The sequence below is a fragment of the Grammomys surdaster genome, unplaced genomic scaffold, assembly GCF_004785775.1.
Source record: "Grammomys surdaster isolate TR1022 unplaced genomic scaffold, NIH_TR_1.0 191, whole genome shotgun sequence".
Classification (NCBI taxonomy): Eukaryota; Metazoa; Chordata; class Mammalia; order Rodentia; family Muridae; genus Grammomys; species Grammomys surdaster.
Window position 1 is genome coordinate 9566697 of NW_021604636.1, and position 21072 is coordinate 9587768.

General features: G+C 38.0%; 1 pseudogene; it reads right to left on the minus strand.

Moving 5' to 3' along the window:
* Nucleotides 1–443: 443 nt before the first annotated feature.
* On the minus strand, nt 444–1500 carry LOC114622704 (annotated as a pseudogene).
* Between the last annotated feature and the right edge of the window lie 19572 nt (nt 1501–21072).

The following is a 21072-nucleotide window of genomic DNA, read 5'->3' on the forward strand; positions in this document are numbered from 1 at the left end:
CCGCTGTACTTAAAACCACGCACTGTACCGCTGACAGGAGGCAGTCTATCACAAACACATACCCAGCGCCCAGCTGGACCCTATGGACTCCTACAACTACAAATACCTCAGAGTTCAAAGCAGGGCTTGGGCTGCTGAAAAGAATTAGGCAGACCCTTAAAACTCGAGGAAACCGCTATGGACTTAGTGTTGGGGAGAAGCAGTTACAAGGCGGCTGAGGCTGTGTCACAGACTTATACAAGACACCCAGGATTGTTGCCTCCATCTCCAGCACCCCTGATCCTACCGATCTGTGGGCACACACGTCCATAATCCTGCTAAGCGAAGTGACCCTGGGCGGCACTTAAAAGGATGCCGCTGCACACAGACACACACACACACACACACACACACACACACACACACACACGAGAGCGACTGCTGTGGCTGCCGCCAAATCCAGCCTAGCGGTTCCCTTTGGTCGACTTCTTCTTCGAGTCCTCTTTCTGCTTCTGCTTCTTCCTCTTGCCACCTTCTTTGAGCCCTGCTGAGGTCATAGGGGCATCCAAGTTGCCAGAAACCCGCTGCCTGTCCTGCTCTTCATCTTCCCAGTTGCTTTTAGACACAAGTTTGGCCGTTGGGGCAGGCCTGGGTGGCTTCTGTGGGCGGGTGCTGACAGAAGGGGCCGAAATCTGGGCTGGAGCTGGGGCTGGAGCTGGGGCCGGGGGCCGGGCCTGGGAGGGAACCCGGACTGGTGCTGGGGTTGGGCCAGGGGCCAGAGCTGGTGTTTGTTGGCCTCTCCGCTGGCATTCTTCTGCAAGGACGTTCTCGTCGGGCACACCATTTATCGTCAAGGACTTTAACTGTCCATCTTCTTCAACTTCTACTCTTGACCGTTCTCCACAATTCTCTTTGTAGTGATTTTTTTTGCCATTAACTATCTTAGTTGATGTTGATATTGATTTGAAGTTGCCCATTCCACTGCCACCAAATGACCCTGAAGAGAATGAAGTGACCTAGTGACCCGAATGGAGTAAAGCCTGTATCAAAAGCAGGAAATCCACTTCCAAAGAAAGGAAATCCACTGAAGGCATTGAAAAAGGAGCCTGCACCTCGGCTTCGACTTCCTCAGGGACCTCTTCGGTTTCCAAAGAAGTTATCAAATGGGTCTTCAAAGAAGTCAAATGAAAATGGGTCCCTTCCACCAAAAAATTCCCTGAAGACATCATCAGGTTTCCGGAATGTGAAGCCAAACTCAAATGGACTGTCAAAATGACTTCCACCTCCTCCTCCACCACCATTTAATCCTTCTTTGCCGTATTTGTCATAGATGTCCCGCTTTTTAGCATCTGATAACACTTCATAGGCCTCAGCTACTTGTTTGAATTTCCGCTCTGCTTCTTCTTTATTCTCAGGATTTTTGTCCGGGTGCCATTTAAGTGCTTGTTTTCGATACGCCTTTTTAATGTCCTCAGGTGAGGCATCTCTCTGCACGCCCAGCACTTCATAGTAATCCACCATGTTTTAACAGACTGTTGAAACAAATCCAATGAGAAAAATCCTGGAGAGTAGGCTGTGGCAGTAAAGTGCCGAGGACGCAGCGGCCAGTGAGGGTGGGGGGAAGTCAGGCAGCCGGTCTCCTCACGGCTCTGGCACAGCTGCACTGGTGGCGGTAGCGGCGTCCTATCTCAACATTTTTTAATTATAAAAAATAAAAATTAAAGGTAGTTTTGAGAGGTTCTCTGACCTAATAACAGGCAGAAAGACATGGCAAGGCCATTTTAGAGTCATGGTCAACAGAATTTACCTGATTGAATATATAGAAATCTGAGTGTCTGGAATTGAGAACACTGTTTACTTTAAAGGTTTGGATGAGGAGGTCGTCAATGGGCAGAGGCTGGTCTCAGATTAATAGTTAAAACCTCATAGTATGCTCCTATGGAATGCAAAGATACCCAATCAGCTGCTCAAGTGTACTTAGCAGGAAAAAAAAACGATGAGTCTAAGGACAAAGTTCAGGAGAAATCCTTATTTAAGAGGCCAAAGGAAATAGTTAAACTCTTAAGAAAGCAAAGAAAATGTTTTAACACATCCAAAATGAATTTTAGGTGAAACAAAACACTGAGACTGTTTCCAAAAGAAGACGGACGTCATCAAAGCACTGATGTTCAGAAACGTGGGAAAGAGGTCGGCTTCTCGGCTTTGTTTCATCCTTGACAATCTGGAAATTCAAATGTAGAAGCTGCTCTTGGAGGAGTTGTTACCTGGGCCTTCAAATTTTCCCCAGCAGAAAAGAAAATATTAGAGGACAGAAAACAGAAGAAAAGTCTTCTCTGAGATCTACTTCACTGAGAAACATGGAAGTGCAAACCTAGAAAGACCTCCAAGGTCTTTAGCATGACTCTTTCAATTAATAGACCAAAAGATGAGGCTATCACCAGTTTATCTGTCAATTAATTTTAAATTTGAAGAGAATTAATACATATGATTTTTGAATGCTCCCTACAGAAAGAATTGGTAGTGTGTAAAGAGTTGGATCAACCAACTACCCTGCTCCTTGCACACTCGATACCTGTGCCGAAATGATGCTCAAAATCCCCTAAATATGTACAATTACCATCAGTTGAAATTTTAAAAAATTAAGACGAATAAATAAGCCACTGTAAATGCTCACTTAGCAATGGTAAAATCTTTTCTAGGTTGTATTTTATTTATATTAAAATATGAAAGAATATCTTTCTGTCCCACAAGTTCTTGATGTCACATCTTAAGTCAGGCCTTGCAATGGGGTCAGACTACACAGACCTCTGATCTGCTCTGTTCTTGCTAACAGCATAGCAGTGTTCCATGTAACTTTTACATTTTTTCATCTCTTTTAATAATCACTGTAGAGGCTGAAATATCATGACTTTTTGGTCTTTAGGAAAAAAACAATACTTTTTCCTGAATTCCCTCCTTTCATCTTCAAGTTTTGTGTTTTGTTTTTTAAAGTCCTCTAAAATTTGGTTGTTTTTTGTTTAACTCTCCTTCTGATTTTCTGGAATGTTTATAATGAAACATAGGTTAAAAACCATGACCTCTTCTACCTAGAGGAGACTTTACTGTGACATCAATGAAGTTTCAGAACTCCTCAAGGGGCCCTTCAAAAGTGTGGCAGAGACCTTGAAAAGTGTGTGTGTGTGTGTGTGTGTGTGTGTGTGTGTGTGTGTAAACCTTGTGGGAGCTAGTTCTCTCCTGAGTCTCAGAGATGAACTCAGGTCACCAAGCTTGCAGGCAGATGCCCCAGCACTGATGAATTGTCTCATAAGCCACCCTAGGAACTTTGTAGTATAATTATATATCATACTTCTTTAAAGGGCCCTTCAAATTCTATATGATCCCTCAATCAAGATCAAGCCTACCTGCTACTGTATTCTCAAAACTTTCAAAATCTTTAACATTGAAAGCAGTGTTTAAAATTTAATAACAGTTCCAGTGTAAAAGATATCAAGCAATAAAGAATGGTTCATAGCAAAAATACCTCTACATGCACCTCTGAGCCTCCAAAGGGAACCAAAATGAGATTTATTCACATGCCAACAGGTTTCTATTACATATTCATTCCTCATATGTCCTTTGTCATATGCAGTATTAGGAAGAATAACTTCTCCCACCAAAGAAAACCAAGAGAGGCTCTGCCACTCATTGCCTTTCCAACCCAAGGTACCTCACCTCTGAGGGGCATACTTGGCTCTGTCCTCTTCCAAGCTTGTAAAACAATATAATAATAGCAATAAAGCTGTACTACAGTGGAAACAAAGCCTTACATGACTTTTCTGTGTGTAAGTACTTCATCATAGGAAGATCTATCAAGCAAGACAAGACAGTAGCCACAGAGACATGCTAAACAGCCATTTTGATGATGAGAGAGAGTTATCTCTGCTTGGAGCCTTAGAAGGGCTTCACATGGTGAGTTACATGGCTGATGGCCAGCTGATCCCTTGGGTCTCTTATAAAAGAGCAAGAGCTCCTTCAGAGACACTTGCATGGATGTCTCAGAAGCTAGCTGATTGTTCTTAGGTGTTTTAAGTTTGTAGAAGCCTAGTTAAGTTTAGAAGGTGAGTTCCTTTCTCTTAAAGTATAAAATTGTTACACACACATATATACACACCTTTAAAGGGCTTAAGTCTGAAAGCACAACAAAAACAAAACAGAGAAAAAAAACCATCTATGATTCTGTATCTCACAAATCTTCCTTCTAACTAGCTCTTGAATGTTGTTCCCTTGAGTTTTAAATGTTTGAGACCATTTCCTAACTGACTAAAACTTGAGATCTTCTGCTTGGCTCCAGCTCTTCTATATATTAGACCACTTGATGTCTTTTAGGAAGCATACAGCTTTAGTCACAAGACCTTTTTCAGCATGCTTGCAAAATGCCAGTTTCATTGCCATGTCATTTGCTTAGCTCTTTGGCTGTTCTTTGGTAATCATAAACTTCTTTTAGTTCTTTACTCACTCAGTAAATGTATCTTTAGTGTCTTACTTCTAGGAGCAGAAAAAAGAAAGAAGAAAAGAGAAAACTAAGATTACAGGAAAAAGTACATAAATTTGCTTTCAAAACAAAACAAAACAAAACAAAAGGTGCAAAAGGCAATGACCAAGCTGGCAGACTGATATCAGACCTGGTATCCTTCAGTGTAACTAGGCATGTGGAAAATATGGGATTTCTTTTTTTATGGCGTTATCACGTAGGCTTACATATGTGATTTTGGTGCTTTCTTATGTCCAAGAAAGGCAAGTAAAAGATTCTGCATTTTACCCCCTAGTTATATATTTTCCCTTTTATGTGTGTCATTAAACTAATATCTAGGGGATAGGTTCTTTTTCTCCTACAGAGTAGGTTTCCATGATTATCACCTATGATTCTTATTATGGTTTATTTAGAAATAGCTCATACATGTCTGTGTTCTTTAAATCCCTAACTAGAAAACTAAAGTTCTGTAGCCACATGGGAGAGATTGATTACATTGCCAATTAGTCTTCATAGCTTTAGCCAAGAAATGATGGTTTTAGGACAATGACTATTACAAGAATTGGGACTGATTTATTTGGGGGATGTTTCTTATAATGTCCTGTTGGGGCTACAGGACTGGAGCGCCAGGTCCTATTGCTTTCCTTTCTTGCCCATCAATCTTCTCATCACTAATTACACCTTGGAGGTGAAGCCTTGTAATCACAGCCTCTAATCCACTAACACCTAAGCCCTATCTTTTCTTTGTTTAAAACATTATTGAGTTTGATTGAAATCTCTATCAAACAAAAGACCAAGTTATCCATTTCTAGTTTGTGAGCTACCATGGATAGGAAAGAGGTCAAACAGAAAGGCTTTATTCATCATCTATTTTGAAAATGCCTGGTCTGAGGAGAGTGCTTGCTTTCTGTTTGTTTGACTCCATGGCCCCAGTCCAGGTTTCATCAAACTAGACTTCATATACTTTGTGATCCGCCCGAGTGCAGCCTGTCAGAGTTACCAATGACTGATATTATTAAATATACAAAATCATTTTACCAGATGATAAAAGAAGCCACAGTGTCTAAAAATTTCATATATCTAACGTGTTGTATAAACAGCCTAAATCCCTATACATTTTATAACTTCAGCAGTCTAAAGGTTAAAGCCTGTCAGTTGAATTTCACGAATTCCGGGAAGAAATGAGGAAGTAGCCCCAACTCTTCATTGTGTAGCTGTGATCAAACATCCCCTCATTACATTGCAATATTGTTGCCTGTAAAGGTCACCATTGCTGAACATAATCACACAAAATCAAAACTGCAAACTTTATATATCATGAAGGTAGTAAATAGCTTGGAGGTTTATTTCCTGGTGCCTGAACAACAGTCTGAACCCATTTATAAATTTCTGGGAACTGTGGCATGAACCAAACATATTTGCAATGTGTAACAATAGCTTCAATTAAATCAATTTCTTGTAAAGATTATTTTTTCAGGGTTGTGTTTTTTTTTTTTAAGATGGAAAAGACAACTTCTCTACAGATAAAACAGAAATTGTGTTGTCTTTTTTTAAAATGGATTTCCCTTCCCTTCTCTTCCTCTGAAAATGAATGTGATAACTGCTTTTAAATCACCTTCAGGATAGAATATCCAAAAGCCTAAGTCATGCAGTCATTTAGTAAACGCCTGATATGCCCAATAAATCACACATGTTCCTACCCTCTCCCTTCATTGATTTTTCTCTGCAGTGTTTGGACAGCCTGCCACCTTCCAAGATCTATAGACCCAGTGTAGAAGGCTGGACTCATCCACGTCAGCATCTGCTGTTGACCGTTGCTGTTCTAGCCAAAATACCTGCATGCACTTTTTTTTTTAAACCTGTACTTTTCATTCCTTTGTTCATTCTCTTCTCAGAGTCAAAATTACCTCTCTAGCACATATTATGTCTCATTTCCACAGAAAAGTTTCAAATCTGCCACCACCAGCTTTCTGGTCACACTCCAGATAAAAAGTCAAGTGTATTTTGTTCACATGATCAACAAAACCCAGAAGAAATTGACATTTTTTTTCCTGAATTGATTTGTGTTGGACATGACAAGGGCCACTAATGTCTACAGATCTGTGTTCTTACCCAATATCTGGGCCAGGTGAATCCGGTCCCCAGGAATGATGTGGTCACTTGTTTTATCTTTTCTAGAATGTTCTTCCCTCGGGAAACAGCTCTCCATCCAAATCAGTTACTTCCTGATCACACTGTGCCCTTCCATGTCTTTTCATTATTTGTATCCTAGAACTCACAGGTTGCAAACATGGAATACTTGAGGACATATGCTAAGTGAGATAAGTCAATCATAGAAGAACAAATACTACTTACATCTGCAACAGCCAAATCAAATAAATAAAGGGAGAAAGTCGGTTGCCAAGAACTAGAGGGGAAAGCAAGAGGCTGGAGTCTCCAGTTTTCAGGATGAAAATGTTCTAGATACCACTGAAGAGCAGTATAAATTAACTTCACATAAATGAACTGTTCAACCAAGTTTCCTGTTGTACATCTTTTATCACAATAAAAAAATAGCAAGAAACCAGAGGAGAGCATTCTATTCTTCCTGTCCCTTGCACTTTGTAAACAGAAATAAGAACACTTCATGATGTAACTGTTTCTGGTCCTTTTTCTATACTGTTCTTGTTGACAGAACCTCAGGAAAACCAGAAAGTGGTGTTCACTAACAAGTTTTCGAATAAAAAGAATCAAGTAAAAGTTCTAAGAAAATCCTGCACAGTTCTGACGACCTGAGGTCGAGTCTTCACTCCTGTGGAGAGTGGTGTATGTAGCCTGCAGTATCACTCATCCTAAGAAGGCAGAGCCTGGAGCATCCTTGAGGCTTGCCGACCAGACAGTCTACCCCAACAACATGCCTTATCTCAATGGTATGATCTTTTAATACAGCTCCTCATGTTGTATGGCTCCTCAGGCATAACATTATTTTTGTGGTTACTTCATAGCTGTAATTTTTCTAGTTATGAGTTATAACATAAATGTGGGGTTTGATGGTTTTAGGCAACCCCTGTGAAAGGGATCAGTTAACTCTTCAATGGGGCCTCGACCCATAGGTTGAGAACCACTGCTCAAGGTTTGACGAGTGGCCCTATCTCAAAAAATTAGGTGAAGGAGTGAGGAAGACACCTAAGGCTGACCTTTGGCCTCAGAAATATATATGCCATACATACCTTAAAATGCCATTACCCCTGGTCATATCCCCTGGTTTAACTGTAACATGAACGTATGTTCCAATGTGTATGTCTCAGACTGTCCATGAAAGAAAGGGAAGGTATTAACTAGGGATCTCAAGCAGGCACATGCAAACTATGTCAGTCAAACATTCCACTTTGGCGTCAGGGAACGTCTTCCAATTTCACTTCCTTCTTAGTATCTTCAAAAAATATCCAAGAATACTCTTGTAGGACAGTCAACTAATAAACTTCTGTCTAAAATAGAGAATAAAGGTTGTATCTGTTTCTTTATTTTAAAATTTGTCTTTAATAATTTCATACATGTCTATGATGAAATATAATATCCCGACTTCTCACCTCCAAGTCCCCTCAGATTCCTTACCATACTCCATTCCAACGTCATGATTTTTCTACATATTTTTCTTATTTGTTATTGTTGGTTGTGAGGTTTTGTTATTGTTTTGGTTTGATTTTGGTTTGGTTTTGGTTTGTTTACCCTCTAAGTTAGTCCAACTGGTGCTACCCATGTGTACACAGGCATGGGACCACGTACAGGATCATGGCCAACCATCAATGGTCACAGCCGTTAAAAAAAAAAAAAAAAAAAGGATTCCCGTCTAGCCACTATCATTTCCAAAAGCTCCTTGGTGAGAAGTGGGTTTTGGGGTGGAACTTATGCTGGGATGTTGACTGGGTTGATCTTACGTAGATCTTTGGCAAGTATCCCCAGTTGCTGATTCATGAGTACAATGGTTGCATCATGTCCGAAAAACAGCATTTCACAGAATTCCTCCACATCCTTGGGTCCGTATGTTCTTTCATCTCCTCCAGAGTGTTCTCTGAGTCTTGGAAGGATGGTTAATCCTTTTATTATAACATTAGATGATCATTTGAGAGAACTCCAATGCACTGTATGCATATATGAAATTGCCAAGGAACAGATCAATTTTAAAAGAAGCGAGGGGGAACTCTAAAATTACATTTCTGAGCACAGCCTGGCTTTTAGTTCCTGGTTCTTAGAGCATATGTGTGCTCACATGCATGAACATGTGCTATTATTTTTTATTCCTCACTGGGTATAGACCTGTACCTGTAATATATTATTCCATTCAAAAACAAACAAAAAAAAATGTAGGTTCTCACCCTTTGTTGGCCTCATATTGTCACCAGTGATTGAAGCATGAATCTTCTTTGACACAAGGAATTCCCTGGGGCTTTCAGACTGACATATTTCTTACATATGGCTTTTGCTGTCTGTGGTACATCTTGGGTCTGTGCATGTGGCAGTTTCCTGATCAGACTGGCTGTCACTGTGGGAATGAGATGTTTACATGAGGGCAGATGAGTGCTACTTGTAACTTTTGACTTTTTCATGCACCAGATCTGTTCAACATAACAACTTAAAGCTGGACGATTACACTTCCCACAGCTGCTGAAGAGTACTTCATGGTGTGATGTAGTTTTATGTGTCTTCTCATATTTATGTTTGTTTGGGGAATTTTCAAAATGCTTTTTGATCTACAATAAGATAGAGGTCTTTTATACTCCAAAAATAATAGGACCACATGCCTCTAGAATTTCCTTAGCCTTTGTTCATTTTGTTCATTTTATAATACCCAATGGTAGCCAATAAATATGTCAACATGATCTCATGTGAAACGTGTCGGGCATCTGAGGCATGACTCCCCATCATTGGATAGAAATCCAGAAACAAATTTCTCCTTGCAAAGACATGAATGATAGGTTTAAATATTTAAACCAGAAAAAAAAAAAAAAGGGTAGCAACAATTTTCTTAAATGGTCACATTTAAGCAAAGAACATTTTTTCTACTTTAGAATTATTAAGAAAACTCAATTCAAGTGGAAATATGAAGTACTGCCAGCAGCAAGGAAAAAAAAATGGCTCCATTGGAATCTCCCAGAGGCTGAATCCCTGAACATCAGTCTTCCATGGGTATAAACCACCCACCAAAAGACAGGAACAACATAGCATTAGCTATCGCTCTAATGTTGGACTATCCAAAATAAACCATGAGTTATTAATTTTAAAAAGTCGCACTATGTACATTTCAAGCCTTCAGTACAAGGCTATCAGCTACCATATTGGACTACATAGCAGAAATTTTCCTCAATGCAGAACGCTGGAGAGCACCATTCTGAAGCATGTGTATATACATTGCCATCAATTTTAGCTTTGGAAATGTGTTCCAGCATCAAATTGTTAAATGCCACTTGTCTCAACCTGCACCTGGCCAATCTTACAAAGAATTTTAAGAAATCTTTAATTTGAGGTAAATAACTCATATGAAGCCGTCTTCTGAAATTCAAGAGCTACTTTTACAATTTAAGGATTCCAAACTACCTTTTAGAAAATGCCTAATAAACCCTTTTAGACAATTGTTGCACAATCTCTTCTTTGTTTTTCTAAATTCTAATTAGCCTAGGGAGGAAACAATAAACATGTTTCCTATTAAATATCCAGAAGCTTAAATACTAAAATATCCAATATTAAGGAACCAGAATGTGCCTCATTCAATCTTTACCATGCCTCAATTATCTGAGGGTTAGCTCCCTTCCTTAACCAGAAAATAAGTCACCCTTTTAAAACTAAATACAGAAGGGCTTTCTTTCATAGAGAAGGTAAGTGGGGTTTTATTAGCCTAAAATAAAAATCTGGGGTGTGGAGAAATTTAACTAATTATAATCCAAGGACAATAGAAATGCCAAAAGGGGAATAAGGTTTCCTGGAACCATTTAAGTAAAGCTGAGAATTTATCACCTAAAGAACTGATGCCTTCATGTACAACTTCACAGCCAATCTTGACTCTCAACCAACTTCTCTCTTTTCTTCTACTCTAAAGTCTACACAGCAACCTCCAACCAATCAACACGCACTTCTAACTAGTTTGGAGGTCAAGTGAGGAGAGGGAGCAAGAGGTATTGAGGAGGTTTGCAGTGGGCACAGCAAAAGGCCACAGTGGTATGGGAACTGGAATGGGTAATGGAGAGGGGCTGGGGGAAGAAGGGAAGAGAATATATGTCAAGGGAAGCATATTCAACCACTCAAGTCGTGAGTGTGTCAGTCAACCTGTGCAATGTATTTGGGGCATATTCTTGGCCCTCTCTAATGGGTCAATTACTTATTTTTTAGTTATCATACAAATATCCGGTTTCATTGTGGTAGGTTTCTTTTTAATGGTTTTTATTTTGCTTTGTTTCTTTTTCCCTAGTTTCCCACAGTCCCTCTCCATTACCCATTCTTTTCCCCACTCCTTTGCTGTGCCCACCCTAGCCCTTGGTTTCCTTTATACCTCTTTTTTTTTTTTTTTTTTTGGTTTGGTTTTTCGAGACAGGGTTTCTCTGTGTAGCCCTGGCTGTCCTGGAACTCACTCTGTAGACCAGGCTGGCCTTGAACTCAGAAATCCATCTGCCTCTGCCTCCCAAGTGCTGGGATTAAAGGCGTGCGCCACCACCGCCCGGCTTCCTTTATACCTCTTGCTCCTTCTCCTGGCCTCCTATCTGGTTTCACACCCATACCCACTTTCACAACCTTTATTCACTTACACACACACACACACACACACACACACACACATGCACACACATTAAAACTTTGCATTTCCGCAATTTAGAGAAAGATGTTACCTTCTGCCGGGATAAGTGTTGAAACACAAGAAGATCTGTAACATTCTTCCAAAATATAACATTTTCTCTGAGGGTTCTTTTAAAATGAAAAACAGTAAGCAGTAAATAAAACATTCACACCCTATACAATTTCTATCATATGATCATGCATTGTAATTGTTTAATGACCACTAAAAAAATCTGCAATTTCCATTTTGTTGATTATCTGGCACACTAGTATTTTGAAACTGCATTGAAATTGCTGTTTCTAGTCTGTTTCCATGTCAGCAGATTCCCCTTTTGTGGAAGTTAGTAGTAAATCAACAACAAATGAAAATTTAGCCACCACCTGCCAGAATTTTCATTGTGCAACACAAAAATTCAAAAGAGATGGGAAAATCAAGGCTAATAAGATTACCACCCGCCCTTATTTATTTATTTATTTTGTCTCTAGGTATCTAAATCTGCGCCTTTCTTCACTGAGCAGAAGATTGTAATCATTGCTAAAGTCTCAGGTTTTTGCTTCTCTGCACAAAAGTGAAGTCAGCGGTGTGTATGGCTGAATGCATTCCAAACAGCAATGGCATGTCATTAGCATAACAGCGACAGCAAAGAGAAACACCAGCAAACAAAAACTCCGCATACAAATGAAGAAAGGCAAGAGTTCTCCAGGGAAGAAAAGCTGTTTACCTGGTTACTCTGAAAATAGGTACGTTTGCATTCTCATTTAAGAACCTGAGATTTCAAAATCTGGTAGCTTTAGGCAATTGGGAACTGAGAAACGTAGACATCATCCCAAAGTCACACCAGGTCACCTCCAAGGACTTTGACCTTCAGTATTTAACTGAACAAGGCATTCTTTTAAACAAGAAAAGAACCCAGTGAAACTACAAACGTAACATTATAAATAGACCTGTAAAAGATAAATCTATGTCTATGCATGTCTGTGTCTATGGCTGTAAAGACAAAGACACACGTTGACAGAAAGAGATTTGAAACCCACTAAAAGGTGGTTTCTCACAGGCCAAGACCGACGTGTTTTTTGTTGGGAGCTTTTCCTGTGGCAGCTGACTGACTCTCCAGCTTTCTGAGACAATGAAAGAATCTTGTGTTTTTTTCAATCTCCAGGTGTCTGATTATCATCTGTCTCTAGGAAACAGAGGGTTCAAAGGGCAAGGAGGAGCCTTTATAAGAGTTTTCCAGCAAAAAACTATTACTCACATTCCTTTGGCTAAAATGAAGTCCCATGTCCACACCCAAGTCAGATACAGGCTGGGAAGGTTAAACAAGCAATATGTCCCAGAGGAGGAGGTAACAGATTTGCAGTGAATAATTAACAGCATATACTGTATATGAATTTTCTCTATTCCAGTTTTCTTCTAGAATTTTCGTCAACATAGGAAATCATATTTTTCACATGGAAGATACTCAACAAGGAAATCAAGTATGAGCCATGCTCTTTACAGCTCCTTTAGAACTGTCACAAGCCTTGACACTATGTGATTTGAGCTCTATGCCCTGTCATTAGAATCAGAAACTTTGCAAGTTTGACGTGTGTGTGTTTGTGTGTGTGTGTGCTCGCGCACGCACACGTGCGTGTGTGCTTGTGTCTGTGTTGTATGTGTGTGCATTTAAAGATATCAATTGCATTCATAAACACTGATGATTTGTAAATATCTCTTATACATGATTTCTTTCATGAATAACATCAAAGAACAAGAATTCATTTTAAGCCGGGCAGTGGTGGCACACGCCTTCAATCCCAGCACTTGGGAGACAGAGGCAGGTGGATCTCTGAGTTCGAGAGTTCGAGGCCAGCCTGGTCTACAGAGTGAGTTCCAGGACAGCCAGGGCTACACAGAGAAACCCTGTCTTGAAAAACAACAACAACAACAACAACAACAAAAATTCATTTAAAGCTTATTTTATGAGTTACATTTGTCTGTACTTCTGACAAATAAACAAAGACTAGGAAAACACCTGATATACCATACAAAAACCATAAAAGAACGTGTTTCACCAAATAGCATATGTAGTTCTTGAAGAAACTTTAACCTGAAACAAGAAATTAGTAATAATTTCTCAGTGTGAGCATGACCTACTTTAATCAACCATAAAAGAAATGTTTATGAAGTCAGAACGCTATTATTCTAGTGCATTCCCCTTTAGCTAATTAGACTTTATTTCTGAATCCATGACATGAGCTCTGAACAGTCTAAACTATTCATAAAATATATTAAAAAGAACAGATTGAGATTTCATTATTTATAACTCAGTCAAGATACCCAACTGACTAAATTTTAAACCTGCTGATACAGTAGCTTTTCTTACCACTCTTCAAGTTGCTGCTACTTGTTTCTAATTTATGTGCAAATTGAATTTGCCTAATGCATATAGTAAGCTTTTTTCTCTCTCTCCTTTAGCAAGTTCTATACTGTATGGATTAAAGCACTTCCCTCCCTAGTCGTTACAAAAAGATAATTCTCAAAATAGATTTCTTCATTTTCTTTGTTTTTTATGTTACTCTTCAGATATCCCACCTAGAGACTAGAAACAACTCCTTCTATCAGGAATTAAGTATTCATGAGAAAGGGAGGATGCCTGAGTCCTGAGCAGATTTAACTCTACAGAAGACAATTGCAAATTGCTTCCGTGACTTACATGGCAGCACTGGAAACAAGACTTCAGGATTCCATTTGCGATATTAGTTCCAACTTTTTCCTTGTAGCAATTGGTCACATATGGCATGCATTTACATTCTCTAGCAGAAATATAAATACTTTTCTAAGATAAAGTTAGCTGACTTCTTCATGCATTCTTATTTCCTGCTTTTGTGTTTGTGTTTGTGTTTGTGCTTACACAAATGCAACTACACATGCATGTGCAGAGACCAGAGGAGGATGCCAGACAGTTGATGGATCACTTTTAATCCTGTCTCCACCCTCCTATAGACTAGAGTGTTACAGAGCTACAGATGCCTTTGCTGTCTGCACAGATGCTGGGACTGAACTCAGGTCCTCATGCTTGTACAACAGATGTTCTTACCCCTAAGAAAACTCTCAAGGTAGTTAGTAGTTTGGATTTAGAGACACAATGATGCTAAACAGCCCAGGGCGACATCAAACTAAAAGCTCTATAGTTCCAGCCTCCATAGTGCACCTACTGCAGATTGTACCTTTGCTTTTCATTCCTGATAGCATTATCTTAGGGCCTGGGAATCAAATCAATATGAGTCATTTTAGAAGAGTGGCCAGTTAAGCTGATAAACCAGGAGTAGAAAAACCCTTCTACCAATGATTAACAGCCTCTCTGTGTCCTCAAAATCTCAGGAAATACTATAGTCATAGATGCAATACTTAAAATGATGAAAAGCCTCAAAACATGTCAGAAATCATTTCCAAAGTGTCACTCATTCTGAATAACAATTTTGCAGGACTGTGGACAAGTTTTAATTGTATTTGCTTGGCAACTATTGAATTCTGTTGGTGTTTAAATAGACTGCCCTGACCATATTCTCTTACATATTCACTAAGAAATGTTAGCAGAAATTCTAGTAAACATGGAAGTCATTTATGGGCCTGGGCCACCTACCTTGCAGAGAAATGCATCTTACATAGTTTTAGGCATCATCAGTTTGCTTTACTTCAGCCAATTTGAAGATTCTCTAACCTGCTCTAACGCAACTTCCAAACTTCTATCACTACATCATCCCAAATACAGTCCTATGTGGAGCTGTAATACTGCCATGGTGAAATCTGGACAGCATCAGCTTTAACTTAGGTAAATATTTTTGTTCTTTGGTGAACTAGTGATAGGAAGTCACCTGTAAGGGCAAGGAACTGTTTTGGGAACAGGAATCAGTACACCTTCAATAAACACGGTGTCAACATACCTACTCCTCGCCTTCCCTGCAGTTTTTAGCCAGGTAGTATTCATCTGGCTTATGTTATTTCATCATACAATCACATAAATTTACTCTAACCATGAAATCATTTACCTTTCCTGAAATAACTACTACCAAGTAAGAAATTGTTTCATGACTGTTCTTCTGGACTAAAGTCGATCTACCAAACTCCTTAGTCTGTGTGGTATTTCTTACTATGTATGGTCAGTCCCTTGTGTTTGTTGATCTTTGTTGGCTGTGTGTGGAGCCTCGAATGGCTCAGTCTTTGAAAATCTACATAGGGTCTTTCTATGAAGTCTGGGCTTTCTTAAAGCATGGCTATAAGATAAAGCATCAAGTACTCCAAGAGAAAAGCAAGTAAAAACTCTGCCTTCTAGCTGAGCTTTGGAAGTCAAGCATCATTACTTCTGACACAGTCTACTACATACACATCACTAGTTCTTCAGAAGAGGAATTAGGCTCTACTACTTAATGAAAAGTCTGACAAAGAAATTGGTAGCCTTTCAAAACTATCAAAGCCTTCACAGAAGCATTTTTATTGCTTCTACCTGCAAACACACTCACTCTTCAACACTGCCCTGGTTTCTCATCTTTGAAAACAATTTTGCTCATGTGATCTAAAATTTCAGACTCTAAACAGATGAGAATAAAAAGAAGCCCTCTCATTTGAGGCCTTTCAGTGTGTCTCCTCTTACATAGTTCCACTTTCTGAAGACCCAAACCTAAAGTGAAAAGGTATCTGTCCTCCAGACAACTAAAAGTCACGGGAAGATCGTGGGTAGGACTTCTATAAACTTCTGTGTTTAATCAGGAGGAGCCAGAAGTCTCTATTCCCAACAGTTCTGAAGTCAAGAGAGGCAATGGTTTTCATACCCTCAATTCCTGCTTGGAATTAAATGGGCATGATTCTCTGTAGCACTTGGTTCTGTCTTTGAGCTTTGTTTAATTGTGGTTTTGGTCACAGTAATGCAGGAATCCAAAGACCTTCATTTTGTTTGGGACAATCTCTGAACTTATAGTTCAAATTGGGTATATTTCTGCCAAAATCATTTTCCGAAACTTTTTTTTATCTCTCCTTGAGTCTTCCTAGATTTATTCCTTTCAATAAAATTGTGCTTAAAAACTTTTGGAAATAAGCCCTTCCCTAAATTGGAAAGGCCACATGGTTGTTCTGAGATAGCACCTTTACCATATATAGAAAATGTTTCTTACATACTAAGAGTCTGTATACTATGTCCATGAGGTTACTAGAGAAATTTTTCTTTGCTTAAGGTAACAACCTAACTCTTTTAGGAATTATGTCAAAGAGTTTTTAACTCATGCCCTTGGTCTACTCTTTAGCACTTATTATCAAAATAGACACTGAGATAGAGATATTATATCTGTCTGTTTGCTTTTAAATGTAGTATGCTTTGCCATTTGAAAAAATCAAAGGTAAAAAAGGCATGTTTTTGTTTTAAAATTCAACAAATTCTGCATCTACACATTCTTCAGTTTGTCCTCTCTCTTTCTCTGTTTTACTAGAGTTAACTAGTTAAATGAAAAGCTAGGAAATACCTTCAACACTATGTTTACAATGGTTCTTATCTAGAAAATCTGTTCAAGTTTGTTTCCTCTTTTCCAAGTAACAGTGTGATAACTCTCCACTGCCACAAAACAGGAACTTGTTTTTCTAATGTGAAAAATCTCTCCTCAAATACTATGAAGTATTCACCAACAATTGTTCACTACCTTTGGTCTTCTTATGACAATCTTTCTGAAGTGTTCTAAGTTCTCATCAACTTGTCTTCATATGTCCTCATCACTATCACATACTTTTAAAGTTTCTGAAATGAAATATATATACATAGATACACACATACATATACATACACACATTTAAATATATAGAGATGTAAGGAGTTTGAAACTCCATAGGAAGAACAACAATATGAACCAACCATACGCCCCAGAGCTCCCAGGGACTAATCCACCAACCAAAGACTACACATAGAGAGACTCATGATTCCAGCCTCATATGTAGCAAAGAATGGCATTGTCTGGCATCAAAAGAAAGAGGAGGCACTTGGTCCTGTGAAGGCTTGATGCCCCAGCATAGAGTAATGCTAAGGCAATGGGGTGGGAGTGGGTAGGTGGGTTGGGGAGCACCCTCATGAAGGCAGGGGGAGAGGGAATAGGATGGGGGTGGTTCAGAGAGGAAACCGGGTAAGGGGATAACATTTGAGATGTAAATAAACAAAATAACCAATAAAAAAAGAAGATAAAATCAATAATAAAAGAAAAAATACATATGTATTTTTAAACATATGTATACAATATACATACATACACAGTAAATAAACACATTATATATAGTATATATGCTATATACATATGCATATATACATATACATATGTAGTATATATACATATATATTGTATATGTACATATATACATATATTCAGTATACACATATACATGATATTCACATATATATGAGCTAATAGTAAGTGATGCAAAAATATAATAGCATAAACCAGTAATGATAAAGTATATAGGTACTGTTATAATTTAGCTTTTAGGTCACAAGATATTAAACTATAATAATAAATAACCTATCAAATATATTTTGTTGAGAGAGAGAAAAGCAAAATTACAATATCACTAGTTAAAGAAGGGTACCCACTTCTCTCTGTAATTCTAAAAGGATCATAAAGAACTATAAAGAATAAGTGTAGCCCCCAAAACTAGTAACTTACAATAAAATGAATATATTTTTAAAAAGACATGGTCTACTAAGGTTTTATACGAGACAAATAGAAAGGCAGAATCTTCCTTTACCTATTTACTAAGTAGTTTAACTGGTTAATCTAACAAGCATTAGTGAGAATAATGCTACTTCCCCACAATCTCCTCAAGAAATAGAAACAAAATGAGAATATTTCCTAACATATCCCATACTTAGAAGCCAGAGGTGGGATGGTTGCTGCAAATTTAAGGCCAGCCTGGGGTAGATAGTTAATTCCAAGCCAACTTGTGCTTCAGACTGAGACCCTGTCTAATAAGGACAAAACAAGAAAACTAATTCATTTTGTGAGGTCAATAATATCCTAATATTGAAATCAACAAAATAATATGAAAAAGGAAATTATAAACAAATATCACTCAAAAACATAATTACCAAAATCCTCAAAAGAAAATACAAAATTGGAACCAAGGATACATTAAAAATATACATCACAATCTCCATGCCTGAAAATAACTGGTTGAACATTTCAAAATCAATTTCTACAATCTATTACATTAACAGGCTGAAAAAAAGTCATGTGAGCATATCAATAAGTTGAGATAAAATTTTTGACAAAAATCTAATAGATTTGTGATCAAATATCTCAAGAAACTAGAAATAGAGGAAAATACTCTTGACATTACAAATAACTCATAAGCTCACATCCAACTTAACTGAAAACTACATGTTTTTTTCTATGTTCAAGAACAAGAGTCAACTGTCATCACTCTCATTCAACATCACATTAGATATCATAGATCTATAAGAATTAAAATGAAAGAATAAAACTACCTTTGCAGGTGATATGACAGCCTATGGAAAAATAAGTCACAAAGAATGAAAAACTCTCTTGGAACGAATAATCAGTTGCTGCAAGGTTGCAGAATACAAGGCTAATATACAAAAGCCAATTGTTTTATCATTTATCAGTGATCAACAACTGGAAAACCTATAATTAAAACACACTGACATTTACATTAATACTCTTTAAAATGAAATATGTAGTTATAAATATTACCAAATTTGTTCTACAATCATATTAGAAAAAACATAGGATCTGATGGGGGAAAAATCAAATATCTGAATAAATGAAATATGTTCATGGATAAGAGTCAAACTCATTAAAGTCAAATATTGCTAGCTTAGCATACAGACTCAGTATAATCACAAAGCTCTAGATAGTTGTTATGGATACTGACAAGCTTCTATATCAAAATGCAAAAGCTACAGAATTACTGACATATTACAGAAGAAAGTCCAATCAGAGTAGTTAACACTACATAAGTACAGTAGAAATATCATACCCAAGACTGTCATGAAGAAGTAGACAAACAATAGATTAGTAGAACAGAGTGGAGAGCCAGGAAAAAATATAACTATCAACACACAAATACTCTCAATTAATCTTTGGTGAAAGAAGAGTCAGTAGAAAATGACTTGTCTCTTCTACAAATTCTACTAGACTGCCACGTTCAAGAAAATGATCTGGACAGTACCTTAGCACTTTCACAAAAAATAACTCACAAATCTAACTGCAGAAGCAAAGGAAAACTTAATCCAAAGCTGTAAAACTTCTAGATGACAAAAATAGGAGGATATCTAAGTGACCTTGAGTTTGACAATGACATTTCAGAAATAACACCAAAAGCAGGATGCATGGGAGACAGAAAATTGATTAGTTGGACTTCACTAAAATTAAAAACTTCAGCTTTGCCAAAGACTTGTTTAAAGAATGAAAAGATAAGGCACAGACTGGGAAAAAAATCTTTGCAAAACACTTATCTGATAAAGGACTTAGAATCAAAATATCCAAAGAACACTTAAAACGCAACAATAAGCAAACAATCCAATTAAAAAATGGGCAAAAGATCTGAACAGACACTTCATCAAAGATATACAGATGGTAAATAAGCATATGAAAATATGTTCAACAGTACATATCAGTACAAAAACTGCAAATTAAAACAACAATAAGATGCCACTACATATATTTTTAAATGTACGAGAACTTGTTTTAATCAGACATGTTAAGACACACAGGCATAGAAATGACTGCCACAAAAGAAGCTGGTTTTGTACTCTCAGAACTTGGAAGAAGTGGGCACATAGCATGCTGTGCCTAGCCACATGGGGGACACAAGGTCACCCAGGAACAGAGGGAACTGGGAATGTATATGTAAAAATCTTTGACTGTCATCTGAGCACAAAAAAAAACAAGCACTTCCGGGCAGACAGGTTTAGAATTGACATATACAACTATAGTGGGCTCTGGGTAATAGGAGCTATCCTAAGTTAGCTCATACCTGGTGTTAAGTGGCTTGAGTTAGAGGAATATTGATGCTCAATGCAAAGGTTCTAGAAAGGAAGTGATTCAAAATTGTCAGTTTAAGATTGGTTGGTTTGCCTAGGACAGGCTCACTCATGAGGAAGTTGTTCATTTTCTTTAGGTATTAACCAGCCCTTGAGTGAACACTCTTCCTAATTAGCAAGGATCAAAACATCAAAATACCATTAATTATAGAACACAATAAACAACACATGTTCAAGACACATAAAAGAGTAGCCAAAGTCAAATGATGACAAGAATGTGGTACAGAAGTAATTCATTCATTAGAGACAATAAACACTTTGCAGAAGGCTGTGGAAGTTGCTTGAAAAGTTGAACATAGGTTCACCCAATTGACTCCAATAAGCCAGATGTTTATGTCCATACAGTGTCTTGCATATGAATGAAAGGTAGCAACCTTTGTCAAAAGTTTGAAGCAACCAAGGTATCTTTCATAGACTAATGAGATTAAACCAGTCACGGTACACCCATTAAGACGAACATTATAATTCAATGATAATAGACCTCCTATGGGACCCCAAAAATATATGAAGGTCTTTTAAATGCATTTTTTTTCCTCGAGTTGACAGAGCTACTCTGGAAAGGCTACTACATATACGATTGCACTGGATGACATTCCAAAAAAGACAAAATGGTAGAGACAGTAAATAATCAGTCATTGCCAGAGATCTGAAGGTGGGGAGGGAAGAAATAAGATGGAACATGTGTTACTTCTAAAGCAGTAAAGT